This window comes from Medicago truncatula, chromosome 5 (genome assembly GCF_003473485.1).
Source record: "Medicago truncatula cultivar Jemalong A17 chromosome 5, MtrunA17r5.0-ANR, whole genome shotgun sequence".
NCBI lineage: Eukaryota > Viridiplantae > Streptophyta > Magnoliopsida > Fabales > Fabaceae > Medicago > Medicago truncatula.
Window position 1 is genome coordinate 40,213,400 of NC_053046.1, and position 19,177 is coordinate 40,232,576.

Sequence of the window (19,177 nt, forward strand, 5' to 3'; positions counted from 1 at the left end):
ATAAATCTTTTTCTTTTCATGCATTCCATGCTAATAATTTATTTTAACGTTTAATAATTTATTTTAATGTATTTTCCTATAAATTATTTGTGTTATGTATTTTGTCATTTAATATATTTTCAACTTACTTTTATTTATTCTTAAAAAAACTTACATTGATTTATTTTCAATATATGTTGTCTTCTTTTTAATGTATTTGGGTATTTGAATTATTTTTCTTAAATTGCTCACTTTTATATATTAATGTAAAATATAAACATGGTGTATAACAAGCGTCTGGTGGAACTCATTTTAATTTTTTATGTATTATATGAATATTTAAATAATGTAATTCAATCATTTAAATAATTAAAAAGTGTGATATAATATATAAAAATAAGTGGAATCCGTTTAAAGAATTATATGAATACGATGGATGTAGATACTCAATTTTTTTTACCACTAAGAGCATTTCTAATAGTTTTCTTATTAAGATGTAGTTAATGTGGTATTGGTGCATACACATCTCTTATTCATTCAATTTTTAAAGGCAATGCTTAATAAGTATCAATTTACTCCAATCTAACAACTCTTTAAATATTACTCAGTGGATCATATTAATAACTTTACATTGGTACATTTAAAAAACAATTAATAAGTTAATGCAACATTCCTTTTAAATACGAGGAAAACATTGAATAATATATACAATGGCGTCATAATTATGGAAAAAAAAAGAGACGATATTTTTACAAGTCTTACATATAAATAACACTACTTTTTATTTTTATTTTCCTCCAATGGGGCAGCTAATAAGCTCTATATGCTATTAAGCTAATAAGCTCTAACACATCTTAAAACGTACTACTCCGTTCTAAAATATAAGCAAAAATTGGTCAACAAAAGTTAATGTATTTGGTTAAAAATTTGTACCAAATACATTAACTTTTGTTGACTAATTTTTGCTTATATTTTGGGATGGAGGGAGTAATAAGTAAACAATAATTTAAACATTGAACTAAAAAATAAAATCTAAACGTGTGAAAAAGTCCCCACTAGCCAACCCCTTTTCTATGTGTGATAAGTTTATGTCTTAAGACTTATTTAATGACCATAATTAGCTTAGAGCTTTTTGCTAAAAGTGTTTAAGAATGGCATGAAGATGAAAAGCAATGGAAGCATTAATCTTAGTTAGGGCACGTGAAAGAAAGAGAGAAAGCAAAGATAGGTATAATTGTCTCTTCCAAGTCTTCTTTCGGCACCTTCATATCTTTGTTGCCCCCCCTTGGGGGCCACTAGTTTAATATCCTCTCTTTGTCTTCACATCAGTCACTTCTCTCTAGGTTCATTCAATTCATTCCCTCTTTCTCTTTTTCTCTTTATCTCTTTCTCTCTTGTTGAAGATACGTATTGTTAATTGTGTGAAGTTAACTAGCTTGTAAGTGTGTGTGGTGTGGGGTAGTACTTAAGTGATTTAGAGTTGAGTTATATTTGTGATATTGGTCAATCACAATGCTTGTGAAAGAAAGAGAAATACAAATATTATGATATTGTGATTGATCAGTGTCACCAATGTCACCCCACTCTATGTCATCCAAATACTATATGTGATGTGGGTATGAAAGTACCATCTTTTTTCAAAGCAAGCACATCCCATAAATCAACTAATAATCTCTATCTTTTAACAAAGTGTCATTGTTAATGATGCACTTCAAAAGTAATGTAATGTTACCTTCACCTCGTGACCCCATCTTTCTCTACTCCCGCATACACAATGGTCCATATTTTTATTAAGAGATGATGAATAATATTTTTATTTTTTTAATCAAATAGTATAATGAATAGAGCTCACATATTTTTAAATGTGAAGAAGTAGATGTTTGATGTTCGAACCCCATCCCTGCATATATATGAAATGTCCCGATCAATTATTGAGTAATGTTAACCGCGGACACTGATTAAGGAGTTAAATGTGGTAAATATTACATTAAAATTTATGCTGTCAATTATTCAAAACATAAAAAATATTACTTTCATTTTAAAACTTTCTCTTTTTAGTTTTTTTAACCAGGGCCCATGACCCTTCTTTAATTAAGCTCAGGGGAACGTAGTATTTAACCGTGCTTAAAGCATTATGTAAAAGAAGAAAAAAAGAAGTCTTAAATTAGTAATATTTATGTTGGCCTTGTTTGCAAATATTGTTCCACTGACACACAAAAGCACCATCTTTTCTTCTTCATAAATAAACGGACATTCATTCATTAGAGCTGCTGCATCTGCATGTATAGTTCGGTTGCTGTCCTCTCTGGGTGGCTTCTGCATCTTTCTGATCACTTTCTCATCGGATTTTGGCATTGCCCATCAGTTAATCATATGTGGATCTGAATTCTGATACCAATGTCTCCATTTTAATGCTCATTCATTTGCATCACATTCTTTCTTTTGCATTAAAAAATATGGCTGCCTTTTTTAATGTACCCAATACCCCATAACAATATTGGCCTATTGGGTCCACGATCAACTTTAAATGTGCAGTATTTTTTGTTTATTGTTTTTTCTTATGTACACCATACTTTAATTTTAATTTATAGGTAAAGCTAACAAATACCCTTAAGAATGAAAAATAAAATAGAAACTTTGTATTACAATTGACAAATTTTAAACTTTTAAAAAGTTAATACAGCACATTTTCACTCAAAAAATTTTTACACTTAATTTCTTAATAAATACCAAAAAAACATTATTTAACATTTTTCTTAAAGTCACTTGTTCAACATGTTAACTTTTATATTTTTGTTTGAGTAGTGATATTTGAACAACTCTTTTGATACAATTTTTGGGACAACCTTGTTGTGTTCTCTTCTTATTGGTCAAAAACAATAGAGAGAGAAAGAGGAAGAGAGAGAATAAGAAGATAATATGAGTATGAGAGAGAAGGTTGTACAAAAGTTGTACAAAAATGGTTGTACAAATATCATTTCTCTTTTTGTTTTGAGACTTGGAAACACTTGTATGTAGTGATATTTGTACACCTCTTTCTAAACAACTTTTATGACAACTTTGTTTTTCTTTATTTTGATTTGTCAAAATCAATAGAGAGAAGAAAAAAAAGATATAGAGAAAATAAAAATATAATATGAGTATGAAAAATAAAGTTGTTTAAAAGTTGTTAAAATTTGATTGTACAAATATCATTTCTTATGTTTTTAATGGTGTGTTTACAATAGAGGCATGCTGTTGGAACAATATTTTTAGACACCGTAGCAGAGACCTAGTATTATACAAGCAAGGATGAGTGTTGCATGCAACCCAATACAAACTAAAAATGATTAAATAAATAAACCAACTCGTATCCCCAATCGTATTGTTAGTGTCAACTTCTGTGTTGACATAATATTTATCTTTACAATATTTATCCTATTGTAAAGAAAGGGTTACAAGCTTTATAGTTAATGTTTTTAATTTATCTACATATTTATAACCCTTTCTTAAGATTAGTTACGTAAGTTTCACTAATCAACACACTGAGCTGTCTCATTTATTATATACAGTGTTGAACAAGGAAAGCATGTTACAAATACATATTTCTCATTGTGGTGTGCAGAAGATATACAATTATAGTTTTCTTCTAGAGTGTTTATTATATTTAGACACCTCCTACATTTCGGATGGATTCTATATTTTCATCATTCAAGACACAATACAAGGAAAGGGAAGACAAACCAAGAGAAACACCATGTTGACGCTAATTAGGGTTTAATGTCACAGACGCATTAGTGTTTTTTTTTTTTTTTTGACGCAGTGAAATAGGTGGTTTTATAACGTGTGTACACAACCAAATAGAGAAACGTTTTGTTAATCAGAAAGGCCAAAAGAACATCATTTCAATTGTAAATGTAGTATTAGTACTTAAGTAGATTAGCTTTAATTTCCACCGACCAAGATTCTCTTGGGTCCATGCATGATCACTACTTAACTCCTATGCAACCAAATCAAAAGCAAAAACCATTACAACCAAAGCAGCTGTTTTCCCTTCCATGCATGCGCCGATTATTAAACGTGGAATCTTCATAATTTCTACAAATAATAATTGTTTTTTGTTTCATCTATTATGTTTCCATCTTTCAAATTCAAAGTGCTTCCTAATCAACGTTCCATGTGTTTTTTGTTAAACTCTAGTTTTTAGGGAAGGTCTTGCTAATATGAAATTCAGTGAAATTAAATAAAATTTAACTAAGAATTGTCACTTCTTGTTTAGATTTGTTCCATATTAAGGAGGTTTTGGTTTTCTTTGTATTTTCGCCTCTTTTTATATATATATTTTTTGGTAGCCTAGCGTTTTGCTAGCTACTTTCTTTGGTTTAAAAAAAAAATGAAAAATGTAGATTGGCTAAAATGTTCGCTTCATTTTATTTTTTGGTACAAATTTGTTAAAATGTTTCTATCCTGTATCCATATGTTTCTGTCTTTTAGAACCCTACATAACCAACCAAAGAAGTACCCGTATGCCAACTCGGTCAGTAACTAACTGGTCTCCAATTTTATTTTATCATATCATATTTTACATTTTACTTAATTATAAATGAAATACATAATTTTGTTTTTGTCCAAAAAAGTTCACTCGGCGAGTAATTACTAGAAGAGAAATAATGATATTTAAACAATTATTTCTTGATAATTTTTGTAACGACTTGTCTATATTTCTTTAATTTTTGTATCAATACCATAATTTTTATGTAAAATTTAGATGGGTCAATTGTTAAATAAACTATTAATAGAAAATAGGTCTTGAAAATATAAGTTTTGACTTTTGATTAAGTAATAATTACACTATATTTTATAAAAAAAATTATTGTTTTGGTTGCTAAACCAATGCCCTCAGGGCACTGTTTAGCATTCTCCAATTTTGATTAGTTCAAAAGTTGTCCTATAAATATATGTTCAAATAAGACAACTCATGTTAGAATTAGTTTCATGAATTGTCATCCATATAACTTTATATAATATAATTAAGGGTTAATTAAGTTTTTAGTCCTTATAAATATTGGATTTTATTTTTAGTTTCTACAAAATAAAATCACATTTTTTAGTCTCTGTTACATTTTCCTTAAACATTTCAGAGACAAAAAATATTGATGGAAATTTTTGATATTGACTAAAAATGCTGATGAAATTTTTTTATAAGACTAAAAATACTGATGAAAATTTTTATAAAAATTAAAAAATGTGATTTTAATTTGTAGAAGTAAAAACATATTTATGAATATTTACGAGACTATTTATTTAATTAACCCTATAATTAATTGTAACATAATCAATTGTAAATAATAGAAATGAACCAAAATACCAAATCATTCGTATCTGTTCCATTTCACATCACATGAAATGAAGAAGAATTTGAAACAAATGTCGAGGAGGTGGAGCATGAGTGACAGAGTGAGATATTTATTTCTGGATTTGAGTGGATTCTTACTTACTTTATTCGTTTGCTTTAATTTATTTTCATTCATTCGTTCATAATGTAAGGATCACTGTTTATGAGTCAACGGTGCGTATGAATGGATTAGATGGTGATGCGACTTTTGTTGTTAGCATTGGAGTTTACATTTGACGTGACTCATTCACGGGTCACCACCAGTCTACCACGGCGAGGGCTCGTTTTGCACTTTTGCAAGCTGTCTTCCTCCTCTTAAACATAGTACACTCTTCCGTCATTAATATAATCAAAAATTTGATTTTTAGATTCACTCATTACATAACATATGTAAAGACTACATATATTATTTAATGAATGAATTTAAAAATCAAATTTTTGCTTATATTAGTGACTGAAGGGTGTAAGCATTGATACGATAGTGGATAAATAATATTTCTTCCATTCCGCAATAAATTATTCATTTGAAAATAAGTAATTTTGATCTAATTTATTTTAATCATATTATTCTACTAATATACAAAGATAAATAATATAATATAAGATGTCATTAGATTTGTTTCGATCAGTATTTTCAAAATATGAAATTTTCATAATTTTTTATAATATATTATTCAAGATATTTAAGCTCAAAATTATTCATTGACATACGTAGTAAGGTCGACTGTGTCAAATATTATGAGACAGAAAGAGTAATTGTAACTTGATATAAGTGAAAGAGATAGAAAAATTGTTTTGAATGCCCTTACCAGCTATTAGTGCATTCCTCTTTATCATAACTACAAAGTGAAATATATTAAATTGAGAGTGGTAAAAGTAGTTTTAATTAGTGTTATAAGTAGAAAAAGGTAATTAATATTGTATTGAAAAGTGAAATGAATTAATTTTTTGGGACTTTTTTTTTTTACAAATGACTCAATTATTATGGACGGATGGAGTAATAAATAATTATATTAAAGATTGATATAATAATATTAAAAAAAAAATTAACGTTAAAAACTATTTCTATTAAATCAATATAGTGCACAAAAAAAAAATCAATATAGTGCACAATCATTATATTCCGTGAGCAGGCTTTATGGTGAATATTATCAATTTTTATCCAACAAGTAGAATGTTACATGCGCATTGTTACAAATTATGAGTTAATTTGTTAAAATATCAATATCAACTCTTATTTTGTTTAGATGCCAAATCAATCACACTGATGTAAATTTTGATATACATTATTTTTTGACACTTATTGATATGATTTCTTTTTGTTTGTTTGTTGATATACATGATACTCCCTCCGTCTCTCAATAGATGACATAGTTGACTCTGACACACGTACCAATGTATATGTTTTATCTTTGATATCTTCAATTCTCTACTAAAAAAAATTATAAAAATTTAATATTTTAAAAATATTCATCGAGACGAATCCAACAACATCTTACATGATATTATTTATCTTTGTGAATTAGTAGAAAAATATGGTCAAAGTATGACAAGTCAATAATGTATATTGTCAACTAGGTCATCTATTAAGGGACGGAGGGAATAATATACTATGGTAGTTTAAAGATTTAATTTAGAGTAGTGATAGGCATACACACTTGGGTGGACATACCACTCTTATACCACAAGTGGCATTTTGAATAGTATTTTAATGGGGGCAATTTTGTCATTTACTTTTTTAACTCTCTTTTCTTTCTTTCTCTTTCTTCCTTTACCCTTTCGTCTTCACCGGCCAGTCCCACCACATTACCAGCACACCCATCCACCACCACCACTCTCCTGCCCGCTCACAACACTCCACCACCGTTGCTTCAGTCACCATCTCCGAACTCATCAACACCGTCGCCGCCGTCATTTCAGATCTAACAACCTCACAACACTACCACTCTCCTTCCCGCTCACAACACTCCACCACCGTCACTTCAGTCACCATCTCCGAACTCATCACCACCGTCGCCGCCGTCATCTTGTAAAATGAAAAGAGAAGATGAAAATAATTTGGTTGTATTTTATTCAGAAACGTAGAAGCAATATTTACACAGATACATATCTCTAATGTGTTGATTATGCTGTTATAACTCAGCAATATATTCCTACAATCAAGCTATTCTAATTTGACTAATATAACTGTTACCATATTTACAGCTAGAATCATGGGATACAATTAACTCTCATAACAACAAGAATCATAGAATATAGTTGACTTTCCTAACACATCTCATCTAACGCCGACCTCACCTCCTTCATATCGTGACCTGCAGATCAGGTCGTCTATCTCAAATATCGATGTGGTGTTCTCATATCTCACATTCATGGCTTCGTCGTCGTGTTCACGCTTCTTGTTCCGGTCATGGCTTTTCCAGCAGCCGTGAGAGAGTCTGTCAGGGAAGAGAGAATGTGAAGGTAAAGGCAAAGAGAAGAGGAAAGAGGAAACGGGAAGAGAAAAAGGAAAACAAAAAATTATAAAAACAAATACCATGTAGGATGGTAAGGGGGTGGCACAAGAGTGGTAGGGTTAAAAAGGTGTCTATCAAAAATTGTCCTTTAATTTAAGCACACATCTCTTTCAATTCCCGAGCGTGCATGCCCTAGCGTTTTTGTCTACGCACACACGGGCCACAAACATGCATGTATATATAAGTGTCACAATCTCCTTTCAAAAAAAAAAATATAAGTGTCACAATCTAATAAACTAGAGTATGGTTTTAAAAAAAAAGGGAAATGATAAAAAAAAAATTATTTAAATTCACTTATGATAATTTTACAATCGTCTCCATAAGTATTTGAATTTTATACATTGAAGTTACAAATGTTAACCTCTGAAGTAACATATCAAATGTAATTACTTTTTTATTTTTTATTTATAAAGCAACATACGATTGAAGTAGTATTTCTTCAAATACTTCGAGTTTCAATTCCCTGACGTGCATGCTCTTACTTTCTTGTCCATTCATAATTTCTTATCTTCTCCTTCACGTTTCTTTTGTGCATTGATTACGAGTTTTGTTTTAACCATCAAAATATATACTCCTTCCAGTATCAAATGTAAGCAATTTTTCACTTTTCATTATTATTTAATAAATGATATATGTGGTTGATATTGGACCACATATATCATTTATTAAATGATAATAAAAAGTAAAAAGTTGTTTACATTCGACACCGGAGAAAGTACATATGTAACAACAACTTGTAGCAATACGTCAAACTTTATATGCCTATCTTCATGATAGAAGATCACGACAATTTGAAAATCTATATCTTCATATATATATATATATATATATATGAGTGTTTTATGTATCAAACTTTTATGTATCAACTTGAAAATTTATATGGGATTTTCTAGAACACACCTACTAATTTTTATGTATGAGTGTTTTAGCAAGTTACACCTTAAGGTTTATTTAACTACTTTTTAGTTATAATTTGTTAAAACACACCTTCTAAAAAATAAGTGGGTATATCCTAGCAAATGCATATAGGAGTTGCTAACATAGACCCACTTATTTTTTTAGAAGATGTGTTTTAGCAACATTCACTTTAAGGTGTATTTAACAACTTTTTAGTTAAATCTTTGCACACCTTAATAAAAACTAATGAGTGTATCTTAATATCTTCATATGATTCAATTTATTTATATTTGTTCTTAAAACGATTCAAATATGGTCTAGAAAAGGGAGAAAGAAGATATGTAAATGTTAAGTAGGTTTTCTAATACAAGTTTAACTACTGTGCAATACATTAACTATTTGAATTATTATCTTTTTATAAGTAATTTATTGTAAAATAACAAGGTTATTATTTGAATGTGTAGTAATCGAAGATATTGAAATCGTCAAAGAAAAAGAAAGAGGATATTGAAAATAACAGTTGCTATAAATTGTACAATTAAATATGTTTTTGGTCCTTTTAAATACACAAACTTTTCGTTTTGATCTATCTAAAATTTTCGTTCGATTTTTATTTCCTATAAAATTTTCAATCACTACTTTTAATTATCCTAATTTTTAAGTCAACAACTCATGTGTAGTCTTTGTATTTTTTTTAATGAAATTGTGTTGAATATTGTAAAAATATTTCCTAAAAAAATTAGAATTTTTTAACAAAAAATTAATTAAATATGAATTTTTAACCGACAAAAATATACAACTTCATATTTAATTTATGTTAATTTTTTTATTAGAGATTCTTATAATATTATAAATTTTCTGCAAATAATTATTAAAAAATACGAATTTTACATATGAGTTTACTTTAAAGTATGAACCAAAAGTAAAGATAGAAAACTTTTCGGGACTAAAAGTCAAAGAAATTTTTTAGAGAGACCAAAACAAAAAGTTAATGTATTTACAAAGACCAGTAACACATTTATCCCTAAATTGAACGTCTTGTATCACATGACTTGTTTCGTAAAATGTAAAAAAGTAAATAAAAATAGAATTGTATGTCTTGTCGTTTTTCATACTTGTAACGATTTTGGTCTCATTTTTATATTTGACCTAGTAGGAAGGGTGGCAAATACCAAGCCCGAGAGAAGCATTTGTTTTTCAAAGGTGAAGACTGAATAAATTGGGATTTTACTATCGGTCGATCTCCTTTTATAGAAAAGGATTGGTGGTTTTCTTCATGTTTTGGCCTCCCTTTGCTCCAGATGTGGGCGGTTACTTCATCTAAGGGTGTGTTTGGTTTAGAAGAGAAGATGTGAAGAGAGAAATTGGAGAGAGAGAGTTTGAGAAGAGAGAAAGAGATGAAAAATAGAGTAAATTTGATTTATGGTTTAGTATAAGAGAAAGAGAAGAGAAATTGAGAAGAGAAAAAGATAGTAATTTTTTGAAATGATAAATAAGCCATTGTTTAAAAATATATCTAATCAAAAATATATTTCAACTTAAAAAATAGGTCCTTTGTCAAATTTAATTTACTTTTTGGTAAACATATTATTATCTTTGTTTTAATAAAAGTAAGTATATTGTTTTCTTTCTTATCAAAAAGACACAACGTGTTGCTTGCGTCAACTGAATCTTTCATTTCCATGACAAAAAAAATTGAAAGCATAGCTACTTCACTAGATAACTTCAATAAAAAAATTCATAAAAAAATAACATCAATAAAATAATTGAAAGAAAAGGTAAAATTATATTTGTTGCAATTAGCAAGCTTTGTCCTCCCTTTCTTCGCTGCAAAGCTGAGAAAGCTAAAAGGTGATTTTTTATCTCTCCTATTTCTCTCTCCTTGACTTCTCTCCTCTATCAAACAAAAGAAAAACACTATCTCTTTCATATTTCTCTCCCCCCTATCTCTCTCTTCTCTATTTCTCTGCAAGCTTTCACCGGATTATTAGGTTTAGATACATTAATGCTTTAGTGGTTCCTCAAGTGTCACATGATTATTATTTTGATCCACTCATTATGTTAGGAAACATGATATCCACAAAGGAATGAGAGAAAACTAAGAGAATGTTTCTATTGATGATAAAAGTGAATATTACAATGATAAGAGATATTCAAAATGAGTCAACCTTGTGACTTATATAGTAACTAAACTAGTACTCTAACTAACTATATCATTATTCTTAATACATTATCATCTAAATCCATCGATCAGTTTTGCAAACCATAATTCAATAAGACGTTTGTTTGCATGATCCAATAGAACCGAGAAATTATGTTGTGCAACTGCACCTCATATTATATAAGGCTCTCTGCAACTCTTCATAAAATGTGGTGGAATTCTCTCATTGTGGTTTTGGACTTTCATTCTAATTCAATAAAATTATAATTATAAAAAAATTAGAAAAGATTTAGAGGTCAATAAGTTGCATCTAAATATGGTTTTTGATATAACACCATAGTGTCATTTGATCCATGTAGCCGACCCCACTTAATGGGATAAGACTTGATTGTTGTAGTTGTATAATTATGAAAAAATTAACGGATAACTAGTAAGTAAACTTATGGCAAATGAGGTTATAAAAGATATTGTTTAAAATGTAGGCGTTGTTAACGGATAATCTAATTGATTGAATTTTTATTATTTAATATTTGGTTATTTTATGAATTAAGTTAACTATGTAAATAAAATTGAATAAAGAAAAAACAATAAGTTATAAATTACTTTTCATAAAATAAAATGTTATGAAAAAAAGTAGGATTAGGAAGTTAAGAGGATTAAAATAGAGGTGCTTCTACGGTACAATCGTAAAATGAGGTGTACTGATACTCTTTCATTCCAAATTTATAAATTAATGATCAATTTTATGAAATAAATAGTTATTTGTCGGCATTTATATTTTAGAAAATATCATTTCACAAGAAAAACACATCATTCATTGTTCATAAGAACAATAGTAATTTTTTTACATATTATCGTATAAAATAATCAAAGTTCTTTATTATAAGCGATAGAAATTCAATTTTATTTCGTTGACGCTTTTGGTGAATAATAGTTTATAATTATAATTATAAATGATAAAAAAATAATATTTTTCTTCAAAAATCAACTCATTTAACTATAAATTTAAGGATTTCCTTCAAAAAAAACTATAAATTTAAGGATTTAGTGTACCAATACACTCAAATATATTGAGTGTACTATAAAATTGACCTTAAAATTGAATGAAAATAAAGTGATATTAAAGAGATAATAGGAATGTATGGTAGATTTTTTTAATTTCTTTTAAAAAAGGAATGCATGGTGGATAAATTATTGGAATGTTGAAATAATAGTTAGAAAGGACCCACAGACAAGAAGTGTACGGCAATATTGAGACAACACGCAACTTCCGTAAATTTAGGTTTTAATGTCAAATGTTGATTGATGTCTTCCAACTCATTCTCAATGCTAATCTTCTTGAGCTCCGGCCTCCCTCACCCTGTTTCTGGGGTCTAGATCATAAATCATTATTTTTGAGTATCGGATAAGGGATAAAAATAAAAATATAACATTGTAAAATAATGAAAAATGGTTAATTTAATTTTTTAAAAGTTAAAATGTTGTTGATGTCAATGTAAACATGCTATTTTTGGCTTCTTTAACCATTGCACTGGTTAGCAAGACTCAGTAAACAATTTTTAACTTATTTAATTGATTGAATTATACAAAGTCATATTAACTTGTGCTTAAAGATATAAGTTAAAAAGTTTAAAACAGAATTTATAAATAAATTTTATATTAAAATGATAATTTTTAAGATTTTCAAAATATTAAATGTACACGTTAGCATTTTTCTTATTTAAAAAAAAGTTAGCATTTTCTTACATACAAATCAAATGCATTGATCATTCAATTAATCTAACAAGTTATTTTTATTAATTATGATTAAACGAAGTAATTGGATCGTCCATCGAAATAGATAATCTCGTTTAAAATCCTCACAATTTCATCAATTGGATTTTCTATCGTAATTGATTCTATAATCGTATTAATTAGGGATATGTTTAGGAAAAAATAATAAAGAGGTATAATAATTTAAAAATGACTTTATATTTAAAGACAAAAATTTAATTAAAATAGTGCTTAAATACAGCGACAAATGAAATATGACTTTAATGAATTATGAATCTCAAAGTAAACAAAAAAAAAATCGCTTTTATTCACTTCCCTTATATAAAAAACTTTACTAAAATAGTTATGGCTAAAAGTAACTCAAAATAAATAAAAAAGGGCATTGTACTATATGAGATGATAGATATATATACACCAAACTAAACTCAAACTGAAGTATTCGTCTATTTTCTAAGCGTTTAATTGTTATGCGCTCATTGTTAATATTTTTTTTGGGTTAGGCTAACAAATTACATAAGAGTATTTGTTAAATATTTAAAAATAGAAATAATTGGTAAATTTTAGATTAAAAAAGTCATTTTTTGTAATTTTAATGTTTTGAATACACGATTTTCAAGAAAAAAATTTCACTTTAAATTTTTAAACATGTGGAAATAAATTAGGTGCATCTATAAAAAGGTTTTACATTGTGGACGCATAGAAATTGTTTTTTTTATGGTATAAATCTCCATAGTTTGTTTATCTAACATGTGCACCATTGCATATGTTAAAACAACTAATAATATTGTAACCTTTTTTTTGACAAACAACAATTATTTTTTCTAAAGTTTTATATTTAATACTAAATTTACAAATTCTAATATAAAATTTCTATTTTAAACTTCTTAACAAATGTAAATTTATATAAAAGCGCACGGCCTATGCTCTTCATTTTAGAATTAATGTGAATGTCGAAATATATAATTTGTTTGTGTGTGTGTGTGTGTGTGTGTGGGGGGGGGGGGGGTGTTGTGTTTGTGTGTGTGTAAGAAGATAGAATCAATTATGCAAAAGAAGCAATCAGAAGAAAGGGATATGTATAACAGGCCGTGGCCCATGAAGTTATTCATTGAAAATTAATGTTCCCACATCAAAAGTTGCTAGGAAACACCATAAAATTACCAAAATAACCTCATCGACGATAGAATTTGACGTTAAATTTGTCCTTTCATGGTGTTTCTTAGCATTGTGTGAAGTGTAAAAGGCAATTTTCTTATACATTATTTAGATCAATCTGCAGTCACGTCATTGCACAACACGTAATAGAGAATTTATTTTTCCACTCTATTTGCTTCTGACGCGTTCTCCAATATTTTAATTTTGCTGTCGTTTGAGTTTTATAATTCGAATCCAAAAAATATTGTTTCGCTTAGTAATCCATATGAAGTCTTGTTCATGGAATTTTTTCATGATTTTACAGTCAAATTTCGAAGGAAACAAATACTTTTGTTCGAAAACTTTTTTTTTCCCACAGTCGTCTGAAACACAAGAAATACGCTAAATCAATATGTTAGAATGATAAATATGATTTTTAAACTGACTATCTCTGTAACAAACATGTTCAGTCTTTGTGTTGACACAGTTCATATTATACAATTCAAACTTGTTTTCTCCATTATTGCTTGCCACAAGGAGAATGTAAGTGATTTTCAGATTTTATAATCAGAAAAAAACGAAAACTTCAAATTTTATATTTCGAACACCCTCCCAATTAAAAAGAAGACACAATCGTGATTTGTCTAGTTGTCTTTAGAAAGACAAGTTGAACGTACATTTTGTAAGTTGGAGATGGAAAAACATAACATAAACTTATTGTAGTTGAAGTCGTGTGGGATTGAGATTTCCTGCATTTAAGTAAATATATAAATAAGATGAAGTTTGTATGAGAAAAAGAAAGAAGTGCTTAAAAGCCAAACTGCATGCTCATGCAGTTGAATTCATCTGCAAGCAATCCAAATCTGCAGTTGTGCATGTGATGTGGTGGGTGTAAGGCTCTTTAAATTTTCCATGAATACTTTATGTTTGTCTATACCCTATAAGTTGCAAATAATTTTTATGTTCGATAAATACTTTATATGGAATTGTGGACTATATGTAGTATAATACTTGTATCACGCATGGAATTCAAAAATAAATTAGTATTTTTGTGTTATTGAATTATGAGCCACGAGTGCATATACTACGAATTTGTATGTTTTGGCTAAAATCCATAGGTAAAACCAAAAGTTTTTGTCCAACAAGTAAACTACCGCAATGGCAAAAATATGTGGGTATAGGTGCTTATAAAATTTTCAATCATTACATTTGGTCCTTATTTTTAAGTTAATTTTTGTATTTTTTAATGAATTGTGCATAAATGCGTAGAATATTGTAAAAAATATTCCAAAAAAAATAGATTTTTTTTTGTTGGTAAATGGAGATAACTTTCATTAACCAAAACAATTATTACAAACTACAAGGAAGCATGAAATACCTAAACAATGAAACAAGAGCCAAGCTCAAACAAATAAGAAAGCTACTAGCCTCACAAACGAATCACCAGAGGTTGCACCTTCTTGAATTGCAATCCTCTGATGTACACAATCATTTTGATTTGGTTAAGGAGTTGTTGAAAATACAAATAACAATTCCAAAATCTTCTATCATTCCTCTCCTTCCAGATCATATATAGAGTCACACTCAACATCATTCTATGAGCTTGATGCATACCATTGTTTATGTTGCAATGAGACTGAACATATTGCAAAATAGACTCTCAGCTGCTAGTATTGATGCTCATATTCATCCATCTCATAGAACCTGTCCACACAGCATCAACAAATTCACAAGTAAAAAATAAATGAGAATGACTTTCATTCTCCTTTGTACATAGAATGCAAACCTGATCACATTGGATGCCTACTTTAAGCATCCTATCACAAGTCCGCAGTCTAGAATGAATAATTAACCAAGTAACAAACAAACATTTTGGAGGGGCTTGATTATTACATATCATTTTCCCCCAACCAACCTTTGCAAACTCTACTCTTAATGCATTATTCTCTTGATAGAGAAATTAACTTGTTGATACACACTGTCATTAACAATTGAAATGGTCTTTGCTGCACCAAAGACTTTTCTTACTACTCATGAAGCTTGTGCAGCACATCCATGAGTAGCATATTCCTCCCATTAGTATAATATTCATGAACCCCTTTCACTTATAAAACATCCTTCTTGTTGGTCAAGTTCCAAAGAAGCTTACAAATTGCAGTTTGATTTCAAACTTTCAAATCAATTACATTCCACCCACCAGCTGTCTTAGGTAAACATATATGCTCCCTAGCAATAAGAGCTCTTTTAGATGTGCCAGATTTTCCAGTCTAGAGAAATATTCTACAAGTTGTTTGAATAAGTTTTATAACTTTCTAAGGAAGCACAAAAACCTGACTCCAATAAGGTTGAACACCAAACAAGACAATTTTGATAAGTTGTAAGCTACCAGCATAAGATAACAACTTAGAAGATCAATTTTCAATTCTACAAATGATCTTCTTCACCCGTTGAATAACATATAATTTTTTGGAGGACAAAGGAACCCCAAGGTACCTAGAAGGAAGTTTGCCTTTGATGAGATTAAACTTAGTGACAATAGTATCTTGAACACTCGTAGATACACCTCCCAAATAAATTGAGCTCTTAGCTTGATTTGCTTTAAGGTCAAAAGTAACACTAAACAAGTTAAAAACTTAAAAATTAGATTTTTTTTAACAAAACACAAATTAAATATGAATTTTTAACCGTCTAAAAATATAAAAATTCATGTTTTGTTAAAAAAAAAATTAGGAGATATTCTTATAATATTATATATTTTTCTGTAAAATTTTATTAAAAATTATCAATTTTACGTATGATTTTACTTTAAAGAGAGACCAAAAGTGAAGATGGAAAAAATTTTAGGGACTAAAAGTTAAAGAAAAATTTTAGAGGGCCTAAAACAAAAAATTGACATATTTATAGGGATCACAAACATATTTAACCTTTAATTTTTTTAACAAATTTATAGAGTGTGCATAAGAAGGATTTTGGTTTGATTTTTTTTCTTCATTTTTTCTATTTAATTGAATAAGGGGTATAAACTTTCTTTCTCTCTGCTTCTTTTCTTGCCCTCTCGTTCCCATATTGATAGAGAGAGAGAAGAGTGGGTGATTAAAGTAAAGTGAAAAGAGAGGAGGAGCAAAAAAAAGCATATGGAATAGAGGCCAGATAAAGGGTACGTGATGGAGAAGAAAATGTGTGGATGGGGTTGCCTTACAAAGGGATGGGAGGAAAAAATAAAAAGAGAAAAAAGCAATCGAGGGAGAAAGTGGGGACACAAAGGAGAGATATTATTATAGGGTGTAATCCCCAACTACATTATCCTAAGTTTTACAATTTATTTTTACTCGAATATTTCTGATATTTTTTTTTTTATCTTGTTAACGAGTATCCTAATGACACTCTTTAAGGATTCTTAATAAAAAATTATTCTTTAAAAACGTTAAAAACTTTAATTTTCAATGCATTGATTTCATAAACTTTGAGAAAAATTAACTATTTAAAGTTACTAAATAATATTTTAAGGACACTTGTTAACTTTTTTTTTTTTTTTTATGAATTGCCAACTATAAACTATAAAGTTTTTTTCTTTGAAACTTATTGGACAATAGTGAATTATTTCAACCCTATGAGGTCAAAATGGCTAGCATGAAGGGCACTACTTAGCACCTTCTTTAACTATTTTGATATACCATTAAAGATTAGGATTTTTCTATTTGCACGTGTTAAGAAGTTTAAAATAAAAATTTTGTATTGAAATTTATACATTTAATATTAAAATATAATTTTTTAATAAATAATTGTTGTTATCAAAGTAATAGTTATTAGTATTAGTTGTTTTAAAATGGAGTAAATAGTCAATTTCCCGCCTAAAATTGTAGGTTTCGTCAATTACCCTCCTGAAGTTAACAAAACTTCAATTACCCCCCTAAAATTTTGCACTTATCTGCAAAATGCCCCCTCAACTTGAAAATTTATATATTTTTTTTATCCTTGACCCAAAAGATATTAAAGGCAAACAATTAACAATTATTGATCATATAAATATTTATGGAATGTATGTTTATGCAGCTATTGGTCATATAAATCTTTATGGAAGGTATGTTACTCTCATGTGTTTTAAATATATACATATATAGAAACTTTTTTTTACACAAGTTGATAATTATGTTAGAGTATGCGGTTATAAAGTACACAAGTCTTTGATAATTGTGTGTCCATAAAGAAAATTCATAGGTTAATATTTGCAGAAGGAAGAAGAAACAAGTTTAGATTTGTGAATTTGCAACTTAATTAACGATATAATTTTTATAATGCAGAAAATGTCATATCTATTAGCTGCAGCATGTTAAATAGATCATGTCATAGACCTTCTGCATGATGCCGGTATATCACATTGTACTACATTGCACATCATCATTTAGCTATTGCAATTCTTTTTCTCATTACCGGTCATATGTATAGAACTAATTGGGATATTGGTCATGGTATAAGAGATATTTTAGAGGCCCATAAAGGTCCATTTACAGGCCAAGGTCAAGTTATGTGATAGATATCAATTTTATGCTGCTATGGCATTCTTGTCATGGTTTATTTCAACAGCTTGATATCTTTTTAATGTTTGGTTTTTAGTTTTACCTTCTTTGTAAAAAAATTATCTTGCTCCTTGTTGATAAATATGAAATATGAATGAAAAGGCTCGACATGAGAAAGTTATGATTTCTTTGGCATATATTCATTCATTTTCCTGTTAATAGAATTTTATGACAGTAGGTACAATATACTACTTGAAGAACTAAATGTATGATTTTTTGTAAGAAAAAAAATCTAAATTTTTAAGTTTATGGGGGCATTTTGCACATAAGTGCAAAATTTCAGGGGGGGTATTTGATCATAACTGTAAATAGTTAACAGAAAAATTTGACGAAGGGGTAAATTGATTAACGTTATGCAATTTCAGGGGGGTAATTGAAGTTTTGTTAATTTCAAGGGGGTAATTGACGAAACTTACAATTTCAGGGGGGGAAATTGACTATTTACTCTTTTAACATGTGTAATGTTGCATATGGTAGACAAATCTTAAAGATTATTATGACTGTTAGTAGAGCTGTCAAAACAGGCCGGGCCTTACGTGCTGGCCCGTTTAGCCCGATTAATTATATGGCTTGAGCCTTAAATATTGAACCCGAATTTTAATAGGGTTTTTTAGCCCGACCCTAAAAAGCCCGGTACCTGCTAGGGCTAGCCGAACGGGCCGCGGGTAGCCCGTTAGCCCGCATGACAAAAAAAATCCTATAAATTATATATATTTTTCAAATAATTCTTTACTTAGTTGATTATCAAAGTAAAAAATAAAAGTGA